The sequence below is a fragment of the Cryptotermes secundus genome, unplaced genomic scaffold (genome assembly GCF_002891405.2).
Source record: "Cryptotermes secundus unplaced genomic scaffold, Csec_1.0 scaffold1170, whole genome shotgun sequence".
Classification (NCBI taxonomy): Eukaryota; Metazoa; Arthropoda; class Insecta; order Blattodea; family Kalotermitidae; genus Cryptotermes; species Cryptotermes secundus.
Genome location: NW_019738365.1, coordinates 962,743 through 987,995, shown reverse-complemented (window position 1 = coordinate 987,995; position 25,253 = coordinate 962,743). Strand labels below are relative to the sequence as shown.

The following is a 25,253-nucleotide window of genomic DNA, read 5'->3' as shown; positions in this document are numbered from 1 at the left end:
TCTTGTATGAACCGACGTTTCGGAGAAAGATCGATTCACATAAGATCTACACAACGCCACATGCCAAAAGAATTCATTCTTCATGAATATATTTCCTCTTCTCCGCCGCTACTGTGACACTGAGTTTAAATAGAACACCAGCTTTTACCGTAACAGAGTGCGTGAAGTTAAGAAATTTGCTGTTACGAAATCCGAAGCCTCCTTTTCATCTTTAGATGAGTTTACTATGGGAGGCTGTCCCTCGTCACACATTAGTTTAACACAACTACTTCATCACTTTTAATGACTAGTTAAACTTCATATACAAGCCTCAGTAATTGTGATTCTGGTGGATCCGAATTCTGCAGCCAGCTAATTAGGGAGAATCAAAGCAGTTCTAAAGGAGAATTTTCGCCTCTCATTAATTTCACACTTCCCTCAAATGTTCGCTTATTGTCGCAACTTTTAATCTGTTAAATATCATAAGTTGTTAATGACAAATTCTGTAAGCAGACTCACCACAAAAACATGCTTCAATCTATCATCCCAAGCTATTATCCCTATTTCAAGTCAATATTCTGTATTTCATTCGGCTGTAAGATAAGTTATCATACTATATTGCTATTGGTTACGACCCATGAAATAATCCCGTTTGAAAGAATTAAAGGCACCGCCATGATGAATATTCTTTATATGTCTTACACAGAGTCAGTATTGTCCATTTTATCAAGATTGCTATTATACGTCTGTTGACTGGTTCACGGCCCAGCGCTTCACGACGACCGGCGCACCGCTTTATACGAGACGCATACTAATTTTGCCAATGAATCAGCATGCCTAACGGCCGATAACCTTGGTTCACAGATCACAAGAGGTGTTGAAAATGCTGGAGCTCTACACGCAGACATTCCTCGTACCGGGGGAAGAAGTTCTGCAGGAATATTAGCAATTTCCTTACGAATGTTTTCTTGTAGTTCTTTCGTCCTGTGTTACTGTTGTGAATTTTGTCCTTCGAACAACCTCAGAAGGAAGAATCACAAGGAGCAAGATCGCGTGAACTTGCTGACCAAATATCACTGCTGATAATTCTGTCCTCGAAGATAATGAACCGAGCCTGCATAGACATAGTGCAGTGTGGCAGTAGCGGAGTCTTGCTGCAACCACCCCACAGTCTTTCTTCTTCTGTTAAATCTGGAAAGAATTGTCCGAGAATGACCTGTTCAGATCTTTCGCAATTAATTTTTTTGTGAAGAAACACAGGTCAAACAATCCTTCTCGCACTTACAGCACACCAGACACCAACTTTCGTTGGATGGAGCGGGACTTCATGGGTTAGATGTGGATTCTGTGAACTTCAGTATCGATTATTTTGCGTATTTATGTATCCCTGCAAGTGAAACCAGTCTTCATCAGAAATGAATGTCAGATACTGATCGATCTCACGTTCGACGACATACGGTAGAAACCAACTGCAAAAATGAACCCTGCTAGATGGATCGCGCGGCTGCAAGGCATGGATTACTGTTGTTTTGTAGGGTCTAAGCTTCAGCGATTGCCGGTCACGGTAGCCGCGCGGTCTAAGGCATGCACTGTCTTCGCTCGCTCGGAAGCCGGGATCGTGGGTTCGAATCCCACTCAGGGCATGGATGTTTGTGTGCGTTTTTCTGTGTTTGTCTACAGGTAGAGGCCTTGTGACGAGCTGATCACTCGCCCAAGGAGTCCTACCGTATGTGTAAGATCTAGAAAAACCGAACTGACCGGAGTTCATGGAGGTAGGCCTACGCCCACTGGGGCTGTAGTACCAAGGAAAAAAAAAAAAGCTTCAGCGATTATGTTCTTCTTGCACTATACTTTGACACTCCAGTCTCTTGAGCTGACTTCAGTGATTTTCTAGCCTGACTCCTATGTCATGCCCATATTTGGCAGTATGTATGTCTTACACCTGGTTTTATTTTACTTGAATCTTTTGAAACACGATGACATTTTGTTTCCACAAAAGCGTTATTTTCGATTAAAAATCCATAGTGTCCAGGATTTCTCAGAATGTTCCGTAGAAAACTTTTCCTGTGTCCAAATGTGCATTTTCAGAGCCCCTTCACTAAGAAATGGAACAGTAGACATACCAACTTCTGATGCTTAAATCAAAATTACGGTAGCCGAAGTTCTACATCTCAGTTTCTTCATATTCAAATCACAGATCAAAGGCCCCTGTATTAATTAGTTTCCGTATTTTTGTCTCATACCTCTTCTTTGGAGCTACGATAACAAGGAAAGTAACAGAAATTTAGAAAAAAAAATACATAAAGAGTAGCTATCGAAGGAAAGATAGAAGGGCGGATAGAAGTGACAAGAAGACGAGGAAGAAGACGTAAGAAGATGCTGGATGACCTTGGGGACAGAAGAGGATACTGTCATTTGAAGGAGAAAGCTCAAGATCGCATGAAGTGGAGGAATTGTTTTGAAAGAGATGTGGACCTGTCGTCTTGACAGATTACTGATGATAATGATGATGATGATGATGATGATGATGATGATGATGATGAAAGAGTAGAGTCTTTATTGCTATTTTAAAACACCTTATGGCCAGTTAATAAAAGAGATTACGATTAACATAATATGGATAATGCATGATAGGAGATACAAATATACAAAATTATTTACAAAACGTAATAGAGTTAAGATACTTTGATATTCGAGATGCCGGTGGGAAGACAATACCGTAAGGGATCTTAAAAAAATAAGTGGTGAGGAAGTAACGTTTCACTGCGGTCACCTTGGCGAAGCGTCGGATCCCGTAGAAACCAGCAATATGTTATTTAATTCCTATTTGAAGATATTACTTATGTCTCACATCGGGCCGCGCCATAGCTCAAGCAGTTAGTCGCTGGCTTCCCACCGCGGCGGTCCGGGTTCGATCCGGGTCTAGTCAAGTGGGATTTGTCGTGGACAAATTGGCGCTGGGGCAGGTTTTCTCCGAGTACTTCGGTTTCCCGTGCCAATCTTCATTCCACCAATTGCTCCACAATCACCCTCACCTATCATCTGGGGCTGGTACAATAGGCCAGAAGTGGCCGCAGTACAAGGGACTTACTCCCACCCCACTAGCTATAAAAAAATATGTCTCACATGGCAGGTCTGCGGTTTAATATTAACGAATCAAAATGGAATTCTCATTCTTTTTCCTTTCGTTTTGATTTATATGCTCCTTTGTTTATTTGTTCCATTTCTGTCTTTTTTCTTTTCTTTCAGCTGAGAACGTTCACCAGAATCCGCAGTATCTGTCCTTCAAAGCTAGGGTTCTTAGATCACTTCCATTTTCTTTGACAAATTCTGATTGAGAGTTACGGTAAGAATCCATTCATGATCATCATAAAGGGCCATTCGAAACTTGACTAATAAAATTGAAATGACAACGGAAATGCTTATGGCATCCAGTTCAGGCAGTGATTATGAAAAGACAGTTTCCAAGATCCAAAGATGCGACCCTAGAAGTTAACCAGCATATGTCAGAGACATTGAGAGCTGTATTGAATTTTGAGGCATTCACAGTCCTGAAGATTTAGATTTCAGTCTTCTGGGTTATGACTGACTCTGGTCTGGTAAATAATTATAATCATTTTGGAGGAATGTGACATCTTGAGATCTAAAAGTTGAAGACTTTATTTTACCGTGTAATCTTGTTTAAATATTTAACTAATATCTAGTTTAAGAAACATTAAGTCCCGCTGTGAAGTCGAAGGAATACCAAGTTGCCCAACCGAAATCTCTCATTCTTACCGATGTTGACTCCTCAGAAGGAAACTTCAACAAAGTTTCGAACAAAGTATTCCCTCTGGACAGAAAGAATTGTACGTCACGCCAGCACTGAGGGAAATTCTGAAGACGACACACGAATCGGTAAACAGAAACTCGCTTTCGTAAGCCACTTGCGTCTGAAAAGACTCATTATTCTTGTTCTCGGAGTTGTTTTGTTGCTCATCGACGTCCATGTCATAATGAAAAGGGAGTACTCTCGAAATTGTTAGTATTATTATCTGCAGTACTGAAGAACATATGCACTAAGCATGTCGAATGAAAAATGTATTTAAGGCTTTACTTTGCTGTATATTAGAATTTAGTTTTCCTGTGTTATAGCTTGACACTTTAATATAATTTTAGTCATTGCGATTTTTAGGCTGTACGTGGATAATTAGATTATGAAATGTACTCGAGTTTTGTGAGNATATATATATATATATTATCTGCTGTTCTTTCTTCTGAGTATCGTTTACTTTGGTGTTTCCAATTGGCACGGGATTTTCGTTCCTTACTCCGTATTTTATATCTCTTACTTTAGCCAGTTTATGTAAAGTTCAGTTTACTTAAGGAATGAGTTTTTAGCCTCACTCTTCCACGTGTTCGAGTTAGTGAAAAGCGAATTAGATGTTTTTTACCACATATTCCGTTCATCGGCTATGATTTTTACAACAGAACGTTCAATTCCTTTTCCCCTATTTCTCCCTCGTACCACACCTCATGCCACCCCAGTCTTTCATACAAGAAGAACAAAAGTTCATTCCTTTGTGGCCAGGGAGGAAACAAAGTTGACGCTGTATTCATCGGCTGATAATTATTGTAAAGTCATACAGTACTACTGCCTGTATGCGACAGGATCGCTCTTAAAAAAATACCGTCACTTAACTGGTGAAGAGATTTCTGCACTTTATAAAACCTATATCATCCTTCAATACAGATCCATATATCCCAAGCGGCCTTCTATCTTCTGGTTTTCCCGACCAACTTTTTAACAGCTCCCTCATCTTCCCATTCGTAGTCAACAGTCCGCTTATTTCTTGCTTCCAGATTCTATCGCCCTAATAATATTAGGTAAAATCGAAACTGTTTATAATTTGCGATTAATTATTGACAGGATGCTGCAAGGTTTTCACGTGTGTACACAGTCGACGTTCTTCTCTGCCAATCAGTGAATAACTCGTAATATTCAGGTGAAACCGTGACATAAGCTTTCCATATATCATGTTTACGTACTTACTTACTTCCTTATGGAGCTGAGCCCTTCTTGAGGAGAAGCAAAATCTGCAGCTACTCAAGAATTTACCAGCATTTTATGGAACCCGAAGGTTCATTATCGTGTTCACAAGAACCCACCACTGGTCCCTGTCTTCAGCCAGATCAATCCAATCCACCACATCCCATCCTGTCTCTCTGAGATCCATTTTAATAATGTCCACCCAACTACGCCTTGGTATTCCCAGTGGTCTCCTTCCTTCCGGCTTTCTCAACGATATCCTATATGCATTCATTCCCCCTTTCCTGCTACATGCCCTGCCCACCTCATCCCCCTTGACTTGATCATTCTAATTATGCTTGCAGAAGAGTACAATTTATGAAGCTCCTCATTGTGCAGTTTTCTCCAACCTCCTGTCACTTCATCCCTCTTCTGTCCAAATATTCTCCTCAACACCCTGTTCTCAAACACCCTCAGTCTATGTTCCTCCGTTAATGTCAGAGACCAAGTTTCACACCCATACAGAACCACAGGCAAAATTATAGTTTATACTGAACAAATATACATAACTGAGTTTAAAAGGACTATCTTATACATCTGCCTCTGTAAAATACTTAGAAGTCAGGACGTGTGAAACATAACGGGTACCACAGAGAGCAGACAACATCCGCTAGTCGTGATTTGTATCTGGCAGCGGCTTCTACGTGGATGGACAGTAAATGAATTTCTTTTGTACAACTCAGCATGAATGGCTTCACTTGGCACTGGATTCAGATACGAGTCTGACAAATTAGAGTACCTTAGTAAATGTGGAAATGTGTTCCATTCGCATGTTTGTGCCATACTTAGGCACGCTGCTGTTTGAATTCACAGGCAAGGTCTACAAAACGTAGAATCTGATCCAAGCCTTGTACGAATTTAACGACCTTTCATTTATTCACATCAGTTTTATTACCCGTATTTTTCTGTCACTGTCGAGCCCGGAGGTTCGACGTCCCTCATTCACAGGCGCGTTGCAGAACCCCGTTCTGAGACAGGAAAATTCAGTCCGTATAACCACAAATATATTTCCTTCAGAGTCTGTTAGTTTTACTATATTTTCTTCGTCTCCATTCTCCAGTTATTTGCTATGATGTCAGGTTTCCGTACCCAACAGTTTTTTTTAATTCGCTTAGTGGGGGTGGAGTTCAACTGGGTCCACTCGGCACGGCGGCCACTGATTGGCCTACTGTAGCCTGCCCCGAGTGATTATGATGATGGAGAATTTGGTAGAATGAAGATTGGCAGGAGAAACCGAAGTACTCGCAGGAAACCTACCCAAGCGCCACTTTGTCCACCACAAATCCCACTTGACCAGACCCGGGATCGAACCCGGGCCGCCGCGGTCGGAAGCCAACGACTAACAGCTTGAGCTATGGCGCGACCTTACCCAACAGTTTGGTCTATGTGTAAATCTTTGTATTCTTGATTGGGCGCGGTTCGAATCTCGGCTAGGACATCTCTTATCCTGACTGAGTTTTTCGTAATTTTCCATATTTCAACTTAAATTGTGAGGAAAGAGTTCTGTCAGGTCACGACTTCTTCTTTACATAGAGTTCGCAGTTAATCAGCCATCCTACCATGCTATTGAGATCGTCATAAAGTAATCCATGAAGAAGTCCCCCCACCATAAGTTTGTATGTGCTTACTCCCTTCTGAGCTATATGCCCATCATTTCGCTTTTGCCTCGGCTAGCTTGCTGCCATATTATATTGGGACAATTAACCCTAATAGAATCTTTCTTCAGAAGACATTATTTTCGCAGCTGGTCAGTACAAGTTCCGTCTTTTATAGAACCCGAATGTGCATTACCTTCTTCGTAAGACTCCACAAGTGGTTCCTGTACCGAACCACAGACACCAGATCCACGCAATAATACTTTATCTTTAACGAGTAGTTTAATGTTATCCTGCCATCCGAGGCTCGTCCCCCCGTCATATTTTCCGAGTAAAATTTCCTGTGTGTTTATCCTCCCTCCCATGTGCCACTTAACAGTGGACACTGTCGTATTTTGGGAGACGTAACTGAATACTGGAACTGCATAATGGAGAGGTTCATAAATTTTACTCTTCTCCAAATATATTTAGAATGACAAAATCAAGGAGGGTGAGATGGGAAGGACATGTAGAACGTATGGGGGAGAAGAGGAATGCATATAGGAAATTGGTGGGAAACCAGATGGAAAGAGAACACTGGGAAGACCAAGACGTAGGTAGGTGAACAGTATTAAAAACTATCTTAGAGAGATAGGATGGGATGGTATGGATTAGATTGATCTGGCTGAGGATAGGGACCAGTGGAGGGCTCTTGTGAACATGGTAATGAACCTTCGGGTTCCATGAAATTCTGGGAAGTTCTTGAGTAGCTTCACAATAGGCAGCTTCTCAAGAAGGGCTCAGCTCCATGAGTGAGTGAACTGAAAATTGGACAGTGTTTATAATAGTAGGCCATATCTTGCAAAAAATAAGCTTCTTGGCTTGGTATTGATGTTCTCATTTGCCTTTCTACAATCTCGCGTACAACAATTTTGTTGCGTCGTTTATGAGTGTAGATGAGTCATGTATTGTCTTCTTATTCCAACCACGTTCTTTCTATTTTCGCCATCCTGCCAGTTGTGTTCAGGAAATGTCCCTATATTTTGAGGCTGTTCACATAAGCCTACAAGGCAGCATAAAATATGCGTGCAGGATGCCAATTAGGCATATCTGAAGTGTAATTAGAATGAGTAATGCTGGCAGTATAATTATGCAGCCTGGAACTCCAAGAGCTCTCCACTCCGCGAGGATGTTAATCTTCTGCAAACCCTACTTCTGACGGACTCAAGAGTGTTCATAGTGAAAAGGCTGATTACGCCCATTTTTTGCTCAACATTCCGTCTGTGAGCATGATTCGCTAGGTGGTCCATTGAATTCTGTGTGATAAAGACCAGCTGTCTGCAAATCTTTTCATAAGAAAGTAGCCAGCGCTGATTTTCAGTTTTGTTAACAAGAAGTCTTATTCTAAGAGTCAGAACGTTCATAAATGCGAATTGCTTGTCATCATTTTCGCTCCAGTAAAATTTCAGTAAGATCTTGGGATTCTAGAATCTTTATTAGTGACGTATCTTTGAGGAAAATAAAATTGTGCCTATGCTTAACTGAGCATTAGATCGTTAATACGATTTTGGGGATCTAGGAGTTCTTATTCTGAGCATCACGCTTCTGTCGCTTTACCCCCAGCTATGAAAGGAATACCACTTACCAATTGGATGTGATTTGCGATGGGCTGCAGCTCAGGTCTGAACGCGGTGGCAAAAGGAAAATATGTCATTTTTCTCAGAATTGAATCTCTGTCACTCAGCTTGTAGCTGCTCAAGTTACTGACCCAAATACCTGAAAAGTGTTCAGTCGCATAAATATGTTTCTTCCTCTCGCTCCCACTTTGGAGCATAGGGCTGATTTCTCAATTTCATTCGTCACAGACGGTAGGACTACTTGTACGAACGATCAGCCCGTCGCAAGGCCTCTACCTAAACACAGGACAGCACAAACACAGAATAAACACATACATACACCAAACATCCATGTCTTTTGTTGGATTCAAAACCACGATCCCGGCTTCCGAGCGAGCGAAGACATTACGTGCATTAGACCGCTCAGCTACCGTGACCGGCGGTCCCATAACCTAGAGGAGCATAATAGATGTTAGCAGCTTCTGTAATATTCATTATTAATGATGTATGTCCAAGGGTACGTTTTATAACGCATATTACAAGATAATCGGGTTTAAGAGCAATATTTTAGGTATATAATTACATAAGGCTCTAAAAGATGCAGTTCAAGAGGTTATATATATATATATATGAAAACGTGTTTGTACTTTCGCCTTGTTTTGCAACCTCAAGAAAATATATTAGCAATGTGTATTCTTTTTGGCTATGAGTCTCAGCTTGGAGTGTGAGATTTTCTATGATTTCACATGAAGTACATGTATAATATTTCGTATTCTTGGCGAAGAGGATTCGTATTGGAAAGTTCTATCATGTGGGATATACAACATCGCGTAATCCTTTGAAACTAAGCCGCGTTATAGACAGAATGCTTCATAACCAATGCTGTGAGTACCTTATATTCTACAAAATTCGTATTGAGTGCTTCTGAGATGTGACACCGTGCAGTCTAATAGACATAAATGGCAGCGATGCGGCTGAACGTACCGCCTCCGCCTGGAGTGTCCTCTTGTCCTGGCAATATATTTCTCTGAAACTTTGGAAAATACCTATCAGGTAGCAAGGTGTCATAACCACACGATTGTGTCCAACATTATCTAGAATATGACTAATATTATTTTAATATACATCGTATATTTGTTGCAGTTGTTTGTATTTCTCTGTAATTGTTGTAGTTGTTAATCGTATTTGGTTTGNTATATATATATATACTGTATTTAATATCTGAACGATTAGCCACTGAAGTATTTCAATTTCGAACGACTGCCTTCTCGAAAATTGTCAGTAGATTTCGAAGTACGTACATGTATAGGAGAGTGTGCTGGTCATAGTAGAAGCGCGGTATAAGGCGTGAACTGTTTTTGTTCGCTCGGACCCTGAGGTCGTGGGCTCTAATCCCTCTCAGGGCAGTGATGTTTGGTGTGTATATGCGTTTATTTTATGTCTGTGTTGTCATGTGTTTAGGTAGAGGCCTTGCGACGGGCTGATCCCCCGTTCAAGGAGTCCTACCATCTGAAAAATGATTAAGGAATTGAATAAAAGGCCTTGGCCCTGAATGGGGTGGAAGATCCATTGGGAAAAAAGAAAATACGAATGTGTACGTATAGCATATTACTATGCACGATTTGAAACTTTGTGGAAATAAATTCAGATCTCTCCTCCAGGTTTTATTAGGTCCCAACGTTTGCAATTAAAAAAAATCCCCTACATTTTGTCTGTATGTGTGTGTAATGATTAATGAATCACCTCCTAGTTTAACAAGTTCTTGTAACGAACTGTAGGAATTTTGCATGATCAACATGTTGACATAATTCTTTTCCCCGCGAAGATAACCAAATTGAAAATATCTTAGAATATCCATGTTCTATCACTCGGTACTGTGATTCCCTTTCTGCTGCACATCCTCCACACAACTATCTTCTGGTTCTTTCTGAAAAGATGGTTTGGAAATATGACACAGGAAATAAATTTTATGACAAATCCCCGTATCAAGTTTCATGGTAATATTTTCTTTTAAACTTTACAAAGAAGTAATAGGTAGGGAGCTGGACAGATACCGCGGCCATACAAGCTTTTCTTTGTTTCAGGAAACAGAGCCTATAATCTCATGGTTGTGAAGCTATGAACTCTATGTTATGTGTTTATTTTGTTCTGTTTGAAAATAAGAATAATGTTCCTGCTATATCTTCGTATATTACTTAGCGTCAGCTGTTTCATTGATTGCGGCGCGGAAGAAAGTTTCTGAAATCGCGTCATGGACGGCGATCAAATAGTAGCGTTTTATGCACAGCTTTGTCAACCGCAGTCGAACATGAGCGCCACAGAAACCGAACGTCGCATTTTAATGACAAGCACTCCTAGTTTGTTTTTGTGTTGAGCATTGCCTCATAACTTGTACTCTTCTCCAAGTATAATTAGAATGATCAAGTCTAGGAGGATGAGGTGGGCAGGACATGTAGCACGAATGGAGAGCAGGAGGAGGAGAAGAAGAAGAATGCATATAGGATATTGGTGGGAAAGCCAGAAGGAAAGAAGCCACTGGGAAGACCAAGGCGTAGGAGGATGGACAATATTAAAATGGGTCTTAAAGAGATAGGGTGAGTTGGGATGGATTGGATTGATCTGACTCAGGATAGGGACCAGTGGAGGGCTTTTGTGAACACGGTAATGAACCTTCGGGTTCCATAAAATGCAGGGAAATTCTTGAGTAGCTGCAGAATTGGCGGCTCCTCAATAAGGGCTCAGTTCCTTGAGTAAATAAGTAACTTGAGCATTGCCATGCTGTTGATATAACAAGTGGTCAGTGTTGCGAAACATAATTCCATTAGTAATAAATTTTACCGGAGAAGTTCATGGAGGTAGGCCAAGGCCCATTGGGGCTGTAGTGCCAAGGAAAAGAAATAAATTTTACGGCAGTCAGCTGACAGGTGTGGATTATGGGAAGTAAACTGAAATAAAATCTGAGAATACCGAACTCAATTATAAATTCATATGTTTAAAATCCCAGTTTGGAAGAAAATTAAATGTTTCACCAAATCAGGTAAATTATCTGTTAATGATTGCAATTATTTCTTAATTTAATAATGTCTTATATATATGAGAAAAGATGGATTTATAAATGATAAATGTCTGAATCAGTGTATAGGATTATACGCGAATGAAGTAGAAAATGATAAGCAACCGTATGAAGGAGTCATGAAGACATCATTTATGCTTAAGGGTTTCTAGATGAATATTTCGCGATAGTGTGAGGTTATGAAAGGGAGGCTAAGGCAAAATTAAAATGACCGTGAAGCCAGGGAAGAAGAAGGATTGATTATGGACGAAAATCGCCTCTGACGAGATACAGGTCTGCGTAAATTTTATTTAAATACAACAATTAAGTTTACTTTGTGGTGAAGTTGAATTTTTTGAACTGTTTGTGGCATTTTGTATAATGCCCTGTTCAGAATATCTCATCAGTTTCAGCTCAGAAGAATAACACAGATATAACCCCAAAAGGGTTTGTATGTTAGAAGTCGCCTATTAATGTACACATTTACGGCTTATTATTTTGTATCACTATATAATGGTACATTCATTCATATAACTCACATTTATTGTTTGTATATAAGGTGATATGTAGGCCGCGCAATAGCTCAGGCGGTTAGTCGCTGGCGTCCCACCGCGGCGGCTCGGGTTCGTTCCCGAGTCTGGTCAAGTGGGGTTTGTGGTGAACAAAGTGACTCTGGGGCGCGTTCTCTCCGAGTATTTCGTTTTCCCCTTCCAATCTTCATTCCACCAAATTCTCCATCATCATAATCACCCGGGGCAGGCTACAATAGGCCAATCAGTGGCCGCCATGCCGAGTGGACCAATTTGGACTCCACCCCCTATTAAGCGAATTAAAAAAATTAGGGTGTTTATGCTGTGAGCATGCAGCTCGAAGAGGGTTTCAGTAATTTTCCTTCATTCTTTGTTGAATTCACATCAATAAAGCAACTGCACTTCATGTTCGTAATAGCCATCGTCAGTGTGAGCCTTAAAATATTCCCTCCTGACATGAAAGTGCGTCTTTGTATTTAACGCGACTTTCTCACACTGAAATACAAATTCAGAAAGTGTCAGCTAACGTAGGGCAAATCTCACAGAACTGCAAATATTGAGCTACCTCTGCATTTCCTCGCAGTGCTCAACGTGATTTTGTCAACGAAGTTGTCGTCAGAGCCATTAGTCACCTTGCGGAAACAAACAGCATTATGCAGGGATTAGTGCATATATATGTTGTGTACGAATGTCCCAGCTGCGGCGGTACATTTGCGCTCATAATTCTGAGCCCCACTTTGTCACATCAGGTGATACATCAAGTGGTATTCACGAGAGTGGAACGACTGGATAGGAACATATATTGACTGACGTCACTATTATTATTCTTTTGAGGCCGGTTTAAAGAACTCTACACGGCACTGTAGGATTGTATATGTTGTGTATGTTCATCCTTGTATTTTGAAACAAACTGAAAGATTTGTAGGGGCTTCGCTATTTTAAATCTACACTTCCAGCACTGCAAGGCACTGTATGTGTAATAATTTATATCATCGACGAATTTGAAAGAACTGGATTTCTACTGGCTGTATTAATTCGAAATATAACTTACTAAATATCTTGGAATATTTGTTACTCTAAGGGTAGCACCATCCAGACTAATTTCTTTAAATATTGTTAGTCTTCCAAGATTATGTTTTGAATTCATTATAAACTTATCCAAATTATTCTTCGAGTAATATTCGTCGATTTAACGATTGCTTATTTTATTACATTACATAAACCAACCATGTGACTGTTACATTTGTCTGTATTATTGCTCAAAGTATATCTCTGACTCAGTAAGTATGGTGACTAGTCTACGTGCAGGACGACAGGCAAATCAGGGTTCGATTCCAAGAAGAGCAACGGTTTCTCACCACAGTGCGAAAACTAACTCTGAAATGGAGGCCCTAAGGTTCCTATTCAATGTTTACAGGCGTTCTTTCCACGAAATGAAGCATCCGGATACTGAAGCTGGCCTTCCCCTACATCTGGTGTCGAGATAAAAAATGTATGGTTTTATACCTCCACTCCAACTGACTGTTCTGTGTTTTGCTGCTCAATTAGGAACAATAGCAATTTATCCGTGACGTTGTTTCAGTGAGCAGTGTTCATTGTCATGCTTGAATCAGTCCTCATTTAGTCATCAATCAATAGTCAATTAAAGCGTTTTTAGTTAAATTATTTCGCACTGTTGCAAATAGCTTGAGCGTGGGCTCGTTCTGTAGTATTGGCTTCTAGCCTCACGCTGTAACCATAACTAATTGTATGCAACTATTCTTACAGTGCCTTTCGGGCCGATCATTTTCTTGAAATCGCTAACTTGAACGTAACATTGGCAATCTACTCGCATACAGAAGCTGATTTTCTTATCGCCTCTCTGCCTTCATTCGCTGCACTGCATACGTGACACATGTGTGTTTATAAGTATTGCACATGTCGTGTGTTGCGATCATGTATATCGAAGGTTACCCTTGAATCATGACAGGGTTGAAGTATGTCAAGATAATGTTTTATATGGGTCATTAAAACACGGTACAGTATGTCATATATTTTGCTGCATTCACATTAGCATTCATCGTCTTACAGAATTACTACTGCTGCGGTGTCGTCATGTCGCTCAAACGCTTTCTGGATTTCAGTAATATTCAAGAATACAAAGAACGGAATTTGACCACATATTGCAGTAAGGATACTACGCTGCCATTCTTAAATGAATCCGTTTATGTGCTTCAAGTTGGACCGCCTCTGTGGTCTAGTGGTCACAGTTCCTAGCTACAGATCCAGAGGTCCCGGGTTAGATTCACGGTGCTACCAGATTTCCTGGGAAATATTGGGTATGGAACGAGGTCCACTCAGCCTCGTGAGGATAATTGAGGAGCTACTTCAAGGAAATAGCGGCTCCGGTCTAGAAAACCGAGATTAACGGCCGTGGGGATTCGTTGCGCCGACAACGCAACACCTTCTATCCCCTAAAGTTGGCACTAACTTCGTCGACAAGCTGCGGTCGCTCGGTCGATATCGTTCGCTTGCGGACTACAGGCTAAGGAGTTTTTTTTGTTTATGTGCCTGTATTTAATATTCCACACGGTATGTATATTTGTAGTGTAGATAACATCTCTGCCTGTAGCTGAAATTGTACATGTAGCTTTGATAGGTTTATAGTGAATAATGAAAAGGAAAGGATGCGAAAGCAGGCGGCCGTGGTCCAATTTGAGAAGGTATTCATGAATTTTCCCAGAGGGGTTGAAGAGAACCAGTGAAACTCGTCGGGATATTCAGAGTCCCGGCTCGAGATTCTAACCGGACATATCGTGAAGGGATAAAGTTCTGACCACGTTGCAGACCTTGGCAGGGTGAACGTTTTATTTTCTTTGCTTATAAATATAGTATCTAACACAAAGAGTTTGTCAAAGCTAACTTGCTCTCCACAAGTGGAAACATGAAACCAAGTCATGTGACTTTGTACACAGGATATACGAGTATGTCCTCTAATTATAAATACGTCCTACAATTTTTAGAAGAAGACATTTGTCTTCTGAAGATAACTTTAACATGATATACACATATTCATATCCACCTCATTAAATTAGGCTTCCATACATATGTATATATATATATATATATATATATATATATATATATATATATATATATATAGATCACTCTCTCGCTCACTCACTCATGGAGCTAAGCCCTTCGTGAGAAACCGCAAATTCTGCAGCTACTCAAGTATGTCCCAGCATGTTATGGAACTCAAAGGCTTATTAACGTGCTCACAAGATCCCTTCATTGGTCCATTTCTTGAGCCAGATCAATCCAATCCACCACATACCATACTATCCCTCTAAGATCCATTTTAATAATGTCGACCCACCTACGCCTTGGTATTCCCAGTGGTCTCCTTCCTTCCGGCTTTCCCAACGATATCCTATATGCATTACCTTTCTCCCCATTCGTGCTATATGCCCTGCCCATCTCATCCTCTTTGACTTGGTCAGTCTAATTATTCTTGGAGAAGAGTACAAGTTATGAAGCTTCTCATTATGTAGTTTTCTCCAACCTCCTGTCACTTCATCTCTCTTCGGCCCAAATGTTCTCCTCAGCACCCTGTTCTCAAACACCTTCACTCTGTGTTCCTCCCCTAATGTCAGACCGAGTTTCGCATGTTTCTGTTTTTCTTAGTGAATTATGTAAGAACACTACGCTCTATTAAGAGGAATCTTAAGAACATGACTTTCAAGGTACGAAGTTGAATCACTCCAGCGTTAGACATTCAAAGAACTTCATCTGAAACGGTTATTAATTTGTCTGGTCTTCGTTTATGACATATATATTTCAGTACTTAGTCACGTAATCGATAAAGTTTGTAGTGGTTCTATAGAGAACTTAGATAGCAACGTCATTGTCTTTACCAGTGCTAGCCGAAAACATGCGGCCTACGCTTCCCCTTTGACCTTTACTTGAATTTCTTTTTAAGATTCTTTTTACGTTCTTGCTTATGAAGTAGAATTGGTGTCCACTTTGAACTGGTAATCACTCCTTATAAGCATATGCAAATGAATCGATATGTGAAATAAGCTGTATTTAATTTGTTTCATTCTGGTCCGTCACACTAACAATTACAAAGACTAACACCGTCCAGTGTTATTTTTGTCTTTGGAAGCTGTATTTAAATTGCGTGAGATTTCTATATAGAGATTAAGCCCATATAAACATTCTAAAACAAACGCATTGCTGTTTTATTGACGTAATATTTGTCGTCTCTGTGTGAAGTTGTTATTGTCTTTGTAAATACTTCAATTAAATTTAAAAATAATCCTTTTCGCTGCTGTGGCTATGGTGATTGCTGCCTTTTTGGATCTGACTCCCTCTAGTCTGGTAGAAGTTAACTGATGTTTCGGAAGAAGTGCTACTTTCATTTTTAGGGTTGAAAAGTAAGCAGGGCAACCAATCAGCTGTCACTTTGCTGACAGTTTAAGATGTTAACAGACAAATTGCCATTATGTGGTCGCTTAACATACAGGGAGCCTCATTGAACTAATTTACCAGTCAGTTTGTTAAAACAACTACTGAAATAGTTGTCTCTTCCTACAGTTTTCAAGTTTTATATTATTGCTCTTATTATGATCACAAATTAATTAAACGCGCTTGGAATGTGCAATAAAGGAATTCTGAACGCGCCCATATTGTGCGTTAGCAGCATGGCTGCTAGTGGAACGTTACTAGCCTAGACCCTGTAAGTGAATCTCTAAACCTGATTGGTAAATTTTCAGGGTAGTGAATCGCCGCCTCAGTAGTAGACACACAGTAATGTGATGTGACCTTAGTTGGTTGTAGGGAGAGCATTACATGGACATACGGCGCTTTGATTGGTTTTCATTACTACATTTTTGAATAGCAAAAATTTTAAAACCTGAGTGATGCGATTATTGCGTTTGAATTGTAAAATTAACATGATGACTGGCGCTTAATATTCAGTATTAATGAAATTTAAATTATATGTTGTTGTGTACTATACAGATCTTCATCATGTTAGGAGCCATTCATGATAACCATTTCGGAGCTCCAGGCCAATTCGGTATGGTGAAATTCGTCTTTATTTTACTTCGAATACTAAGCCACGTGATTTGAAATTAATGGCCTGGACGATTTATAGCTTAATTTTAAATAAGGAATTTGTTTTATAGCATTAGTGCTATGAGCTTCGGTATACCGGTTTAGACGCTAGTTTCTAGGTTATCTAATGCCATGGAATGAAGATGCATGGAGAACAGAAATGATGAAACATTGATAGGTGCAGTAGCAAGTTGATTGCTTGGAATTAATTAAATTTTTATTGGAAATATTTATTGTTTATTTTTTTTTCAGAGATATTGCTGTCTGTCAGAGTTAAATTTACAGCTTCATATTCTGAATGGAATATTAACAGAACGCACGTCATAAAATATGCATAAGAATTTATGGATTGCTAATTAAACGTTTTAATGGGTATATTTTATTTACGTTTATAAAAAAAGACAAAAGTTACATAAAGCATTATTTACTTCTATATTCGTACAAAGTCTATGAACCTCTCAATGGTTTTCGGAGTACAAGATAGTATTGCAGGTGTTGCCAGTCATTTTGTATTCATAATAAATATTTTTGAACTTATGTTTACAATTTTCAGCCGTAAATTAGCCAAATTCGTCATATTCGTTTCAGTGAAGTCATGGTCTTGGATGAGATACGTAATGCTCTGCGTCAAATCAAACCAAATGAGTGGATAAGATGATGTGAAGCCATGTCTTCATTTGAAAATTAAATATAATCAGGTTTTATAAATTTTCCGTATGATATGGCGTTCAGTCGTTGCACTTGTCGCTTTGTGTCGCCAGTCGCTCTACGATGTATGCCGGTATACTCCGTAACATTCTAAATCTCCTTATCATGAAAGACCTAAAAATTGGTCTGTTGCGCTCCTTCTATTTTGAAAATGAGCGTCTAATTACATTCAACATGCGAAGTGAATATTCTATACAGGCATATAGAACTACTCTATAGATTTACTACATTTTAGAATGAAATGTTTAATATGGTAAAAAGGTAAAGCTACCGCTGTAACAGGCCGTGAAGGCCCATAGAGTTGTGAGATGTCGAGGGTCCCACATTTTCTAGACAATCGGCTCACAGATGGCGGTGAGAGTGTCAGCCTTAGGCGCCAAGCTATCCCTGTAACAGGCCGTGGAGGTCTATGGGGTTGTGAGTTAATTCCTCGTACTCATTTCTGTTAGAGGCTGAGTCGACTCCTGGTCCATAGTGCGGCTGGAAGGATTAGGTCAATTGAAAAATCCAGTGACCTCTTAAAGATTGAAACCCGCGACCTTTCTGCTTGTAGCATAGTGCCTCAACCAACTACGCTACCGCGTACCACAAAACAAGCAAATATATAAAAATCAAAAATAAAATAACGACATATAACATAATCCTAGGAGGTTTCCACATGTAAGATACCCTCGGGCAGAGAACGACTTGTACCTGCCGAGCTGTCGTGGTAGTTAAGCCCGGCCGTAGCAAGTGTGTCGCGCAGATGTGGGGCAGGATGTGCGGTCGGCCACAGGTTCTTCAGTTCGCACACTGGACTGTTTAGACACCGGAAATTGACATCCATAGAATTGGGTTCCACTAGGCCCACCGTTATCACTTCCTCTTTAATATGAATTTCAGCAACAGTTCTGTCAACTGCGATATAACTCCGTAAACCCCTTTGCAAATCAGTCGACGTTTAGACGAAGCATATGGCCTCCATCTTCCGGGTTGAAAGATAAGCTAAGCAGGAAACCGGCATGATGCAGGCAGCTAGCAAAATCAGCTTCCGTTGACTTTCAGCTGACTGTACGGCGTGATATCCGAGAAGGTAGAACTGTTCGTAACGCCGATGCAAGAACTTCCGATCCTTTGGTCATTCAACAGTGTGATCGGAAGTGTAAACACATATTCACAGTGACGCCCAAATTGCATTTTGAGTTTGATTTTGGTTATCGATAAAAATTGAGTAAGAATCTACGAGTTTTTAACGAAATTAAATAGTTTCTTGGAAGTCGGATGGGATATTATGAAGTGAAATGAGCTCTGGAGTTCAAAACCATAGAAGTCTTAAGATCAGAGCCATTGATATACACACACACATATATATATATATATATATATATATACTCANATAATTTCTATACCGTTATGAATATAAATCGTGCCTCGGTTACATTATACCTTATATTATCAGATTCTGTTATACTCCGTGGACATTCACGGAGTACAGAACTTGCAAATTCACGTTATTAAGTTAATGCCGCTGTTACAGTGTGGGTGCTAATGGCGATATAGGCAATGGATTAGAATAGATAATCAATTAAGGAGATTCAGAAGAAGACTGGCATATATATACAGCAAAATTTCTGTGCGGTAGAGACCAAGATTAAACTTGCAGTGAATTTCTGATGATGTGGGCGGGACAGCGTTAACCCGTAATGTAAAATGTCAGCGCTATGATCGATGGGATCCCGATTATCAGCAGATAGGCCCAGCTCGCAGTAAATCTATATAGCTGAATGCTCCCCCACTGGAGTTACACGTGATGCGAAGTGACTTCATTCTCATTATTCTTTAAGTACGTTATATACTCGTGTTTACATCATTTGATAACATATAAAATAATTTACGAAAGTACGTGACTTACCACAAAGAGGCGTGTCCATGTGCTACATAAACTTACACGCCAAATTCGAATTTTACTTTCTATATTTAACAAAACACTCGCGTCCTTTGATGAAACTTTGTCATTAATTAACTAACCTACACTTGTGTGGGGGACGCGATGGCGTAGTAGATTGAGGCACTATGCTATAAGCCAGAAGATCGCGGCTTCGATTCTCAATGTAATCATTGGATTTCTTTCAATTTAACTAACTCAGACTCTACAGCAGCCTCCGTAGTCTAGAGGTAACGTTCCCACCTCATGACTCGTGGTACGCGGGTTCAAACCCGGCGGAGGTCGTCTAATTTTTAAGGGCGGAAAAATTCAGGGAACAAGTCCTCCGGGAGGGACTTTAAGCCGTGTGTCCCGTGTCGTAGCTTTACGGCACGTAAAAGAACCTCATATCTCCAAAGGAGGTCACTGAGCTAAATTCAAGGACGTTTCCCGCCCAACAAGTAGTCTCTAACACCTCTGATAGATGGGGGAAGCATTATAGATACCGCCAAGCTAGTGGAGGGCGAACTCGCTGGCTCGGTCGGGACTGATGGTACGCACCAATATCGGTAGGATATAGAGACTGGTAAAAATCATAGAGGGAAGCACAATGAACCACTACTGGTCTAAGTGCATGGGGAAACCCACCCTCTCCAATAACTAACTAACTAACTAACTAACTAACTAACTAACTAACTAACTAACTGACTGACTGACTGACTGACTGACTGACTGACTGACTGACTGACTGACTGACTGACTGACTAACTAACTAACTAACTAACTCAGACTCGTAACAGAAATGAGTACCAGGAAATTTTCTGTGGGGTAAATTGCGGCCGGAGCGTAGAGCTGACAACTTTACTGCCATATATGGGCCGATTTTCTAGAAGATGTGGAAGCCTCGACGTTCCACAACCCTATGGGCCTCCACGGCCCGTTACAAGGATATCTTTACCTTTTTTACCTTTACCTTTACCTACACTTAAGTAATTAGGTCCAAGTATCTAATTCCTGTGGAACGGATTTCTTGAATTCTTGATAGTCATTCAGCCGGTTAAGAACATTTCTGGTGTTACGGAAGGCTAATGTTTAATGACGTGCTCACAGGATATCGCAAGTGGACCCTGTTCTGGTGTAGTTCTCTCTGTTTTGTAAATTCCACCATTAGATTAATTTTCATCTTCTTCTCTCACCTACATCTTCTTCCAAGTGGAATTACGAAGAAAAGAAAAAAATTACATGACTTTCGCATTTGTCCCATACGTGCTACACATCCCATCAACTCAAACAGCTTGATTACATTGTTATGGCACTATTACGCGAAACGTCCAGATTATGGAGCGTCTCGACATGTGATTCTCTCCGTCCTTCTGCTCCTTTCGACGTAGGTTCAAATATTCTCCTTGCAATTTTCTCTGAAACGCGTCTCTTCATTTAAGAGTGAAGACAAGTTTTCGCGCTTATAAGACCAGAAAATTCAATTCTGTCACTGCGTTTATGTATATTTCAGGAGTAGGTAGAGATTTGGAGAAATTCTCTTCGGGTTAAATAATTTCAGTGTGTCGGGTGGACATTGGCATCATGAATAATTTGTGTCCTGCGTTTCCAGTGCGGTTTGTTTCGTTGCACGAAGCTCCTTACCTGGGAACCTTCTTCAAAGCTAACGGTAGGGTCCAGGTTCCAATCTTGACCAATGTGCTGCATGTCCTGAAGTTTTCCCGTCCCTTTCCATAAGCGAGAAAGTAATATTAGCATATTAGAGACATGGATGTGTAGGTGTTAATTAGAATCAGTTAGTCTAGAACATGCGTGTCAATCTCAACTTGTACAGAGGGCCACCTCAGCCCTACAAATAATAGTCCAGGGCCGCACTTCAAAATAGAAATATACATTAGATTTTGATACAAGGAAATTTAATTCTATTTATTATTTAGGAATAATTTCAGTATAATTACCTAAAGTCACATATCTTACAGTTTTAAAAAGCAAGAGAGTGCCATTTTTGACGAGTATCAAACAACTTTTCAATATGTAAAAAGAGAGATTACACAAGAAATTATGTTAGAAATAGCAAAATATTGAATTTCCTGCAGCCTGCTAATTTATGTCTGCGTGAGACTTCTTGTCTTCTGGTCTGTTGGAAAATTGTCTTTACGAGAAATATTTGTACTAAAATTTTAATATCAATTAGTCCTAAAAGTTGAGGGGCAGCGCTTTGTGGCTATGGGGGCCGCATGTTTTACACGGCTGGTCTAGAATGACTTCAGTTGCTGGTTTTACCTGAACACGAAGAGGAACTTTCGGTTATGAATTGATTTAATTTACTGACCATAAATCTCAATTTTTCGAAGAAGGCCGTGTACTTAGAGGTTACTTAATGCAAATAATATAACTAATGTACTCTTAGTGAGTTTTTTCTTTTGCACTTTACTTGCTCTTGTCATGTATGCATTCTACTGAGGAAGAAAGCCATCGTAAGACTTCAAATTGTGATAGATTTCCTGACGAAAACAGTTCTTGAAAGTTCCATGATATCACCAGTATAATGATAATGTGTCACTCAGTTCTCTTCTTGGTTTTAAAGAAGATTTTCAACTTCTCAGTAGGCCTGTAGTCTGTGTATCATCGAATAGTTCAATGATTATGAGTGTCAAACCAGTAAACTTGTGAAATAAGGCTTCGTTACGTATTTGAAGCTTATGCAGTGACATTGTCAGTCAGAGGCCAGGGAATATCACTGAATATCCCAGTAATTACATCCGGTCTCGTAGTTTAATTTGAATACGAAACCTCAGAAATCCGAATCGGGAGTTATTACCGCCGTGAATTCCAGTGTCATTCACTCCTTCTTCCACAAATCAAAGTTTTACTCAGTACACCAAAGAAACTGCCGTCTTTCGCATCTCCCCAAGTTCACCCTTCACAACAGTCCTACCATTCAAACATCTATATCCCATAGAGTTGCGAAAGCATCATTAAATAAATTAGGAAACAGTCGCCTAGGACCGACAGACCCGCGCTTCACAATATAATCCTTACCAAAGAACACGTTCACAATGGCAAGTATTTCGTACGTTAAGAAGATGACTTCCCTTGTGACAACTGTGACTTTCTTTTATTCCTCCGAATTGAACAACTCAGAGAGAGGAATGGGATTTGTAGACACGAAGACAAAGAGAAAGAGGCTAGGCACTGAAATGCTTTGTCGGTGATCTAAGTGAGAGGAAGGATGTATTAGGTGACGTTTATGTCAAAAGGGCCTACTTGCTTGGGCCTATGTTATCTAAATTGTAAAAAGATATTATATATCCGGATATTATTCCGAACATTTAATACACCGTCAGTATAACACCGTGTGCTGAAATATTTGAGCAGGCAATTCACGAAATCCGTTCCTTGATTTGCTAGACCCGTCTCTCTCCTCGCTTGTTCATGTTGATTCACTCCAAGTAACAATTGTAACCCATATTTTTCCGATGAAAACGAAACTTGACGAGTTTATGTGGATATACGTATTTGGGTTAGATAAAATGCTGGAGTTGGTTTCACAGGCCAATACGACACCCCATATTCGCGAATATTGCAGTCAGTCAGCATGGCAGAAGGGATTGTAGAAATTTGGGGGTAATGTTTATTTCCAGATTCGTCACCAGTGTGTGGATAGTTTATGAACACTCCACGTTTCCCCAATACATTACAATAAGAAGTCCAATGGATTCATATTAAGAGACAGGAATGACAAGAATCCTTTCGAGAAAATTCTGTATCGAAACCAACTCTTGACTTCCTTCCAGGCTGCCTAGACGTGAGGCACGTCGTTCTGTCACGTGAAGAACAACCGAGCGTGAGCTCCCTGTCAGTGTACTCATTCACGGATTCTTGGAAAATTGTATTATTATTATTAATATTATTATTAGTTTACTGCAATAGGGTGTTCACCCGGTGGCAGTAGATCTTACTCAGATACGGACAAGGAAAGTCTATACATAAAGGGAACAATACAAAACAAAATACATACAATAAACAAGGTACACACAGTGCAAAGCACAATAGACCACTGTAGGTCGTGGTGCAAGGGCCGAGAAGGCCTACCCCTCATACAATATACACAGTGCAAATCCAAACACATAAATTTCACACAAGGCCACTTGAGTCACACAAGTGCAGGTAGTCGAGGTAGTCGAGGTAGTCGAGGTAGTCGAGGTAGTCGAGGTAGTCGACGATGTTGACGGCTCTGTGGAAGAAAATTTGTTCATCTATGTTGGTACGTCACAGAATACATAACTCCCCACTTTCTGTGGATGCAAGGGGACTCCTCATGAGGGGCATGAGTATTTGAAAGAGTCCACATTCGCGTATTTTGTGAGTTGACCTATCTTAACAGGTGAAACCGAGTGTTATCAGGAAGTACTCAAGTTTTGGGGGTTTCGATCAATAAATGTTTAAAATAATTAGCAGTAGCCCAAGGTTTTCTGTATGTTAGGGGGCTCTCGAGTTCCTGGACAATAGCTACACGGTGTAGGCGAATGCTTCCACTCCTTGCCCCTCTTCAACACGGCGAATAGCCACACACCAGTCGCCAGCGACAACCGACGAAGTGCCACAAGCCTACCCCGTGCACCGTTCTACAGGTCATTGCAAGTTAACATCCTCCGTGCAGAATCTACGGATTTCCGTAACCTCTAGTTTTCTGGCCGTCTTTTTGACAACATTCTTTGATGGTGCTGCTATACGGAAGGAGCTCCTGAAAGCTACCTGACACAGCCTGAACGTTCCCGTAACCCAGCACAAACCTACGAGGAAGCACACTGCTCAGTCCCCACAACACGGATTCACAAACTGAAGGGGTCACAGGGTCAGTGTAGTAAAGTACACAGTCTTGCCGAGCTTAGTTTTCATACGTAAATTCCTGTGTGACATGTAATGATTAATTCACGGCCCCCTCCGAGGTAATTTACCTGTTTTACCTTAAAGCAGATTTAGCGGTGAGCATTTGTACACCAGGTGGACATTCCCTTAAATCCCTAAGTGCCTCTCTTCGCATTTCCTCTTACACCGTATTGTTATTACACCAAGCTTGCTTACGTACAGCCATATAAGCTTAAGTGTTTCTTTTAGGCTGGGGCCACACGAGCACACAAAATGCGTCCGTTGTAACGAACGTCGTGACGTCAGTTGTAGAAATAAACAAGAGGCGAATGCTACGCTTTCTTCTGGCTCCATTGCAGACAAAAAACTACGCACCGCATTCTGCAACTGTGTGGTGTCCTCAGTAACGTCCGTCATAAAGTACGTTCGTTGCAACGGACGCATTTTGTGCGCTCTTGTGGCACCAGCCGTAGTGGTATATATATTCCAAAAGACTTTAATTTGTTCCGAATTTTAAGAAGTAATATTCCGTTAATAGAATCCGAATAAAAGACGGCGTCATGTACCATGTACTGTGTATTGTTCTGAGACTTGAACCGTACTTTCAGTAGTGAGAACTATTGTCCACAGATCCGATCCATTAAGGTTGGTCCCGTATGTGGAAGCGCGCATTGTGCACTGAGGTGATTAATTTGGTTAATTTATACGGGAATCTTGCAGTACTGTACTTTGCTGAAGATCTTTTCACTGTAAGACTGCTAGAATTCTGAACTAAGACGGTTCCAGATACGTCATTCTCTTTAAGACAAAGCTACGTCTGATCTATAGCATACGGGTATGTAAATTACGTT

General features: G+C 40.4%; 1 protein-coding gene across 2 annotated transcripts in view; it reads left to right on the top strand.

Annotated features, from left to right (window-relative positions):
- Window positions 1-25,253, top strand: part of LOC111870996 (hemicentin-2) — a 536,304-nt gene that overhangs the window by 201,056 nt on the left and 309,995 nt on the right. The window lies entirely within an intron of this gene.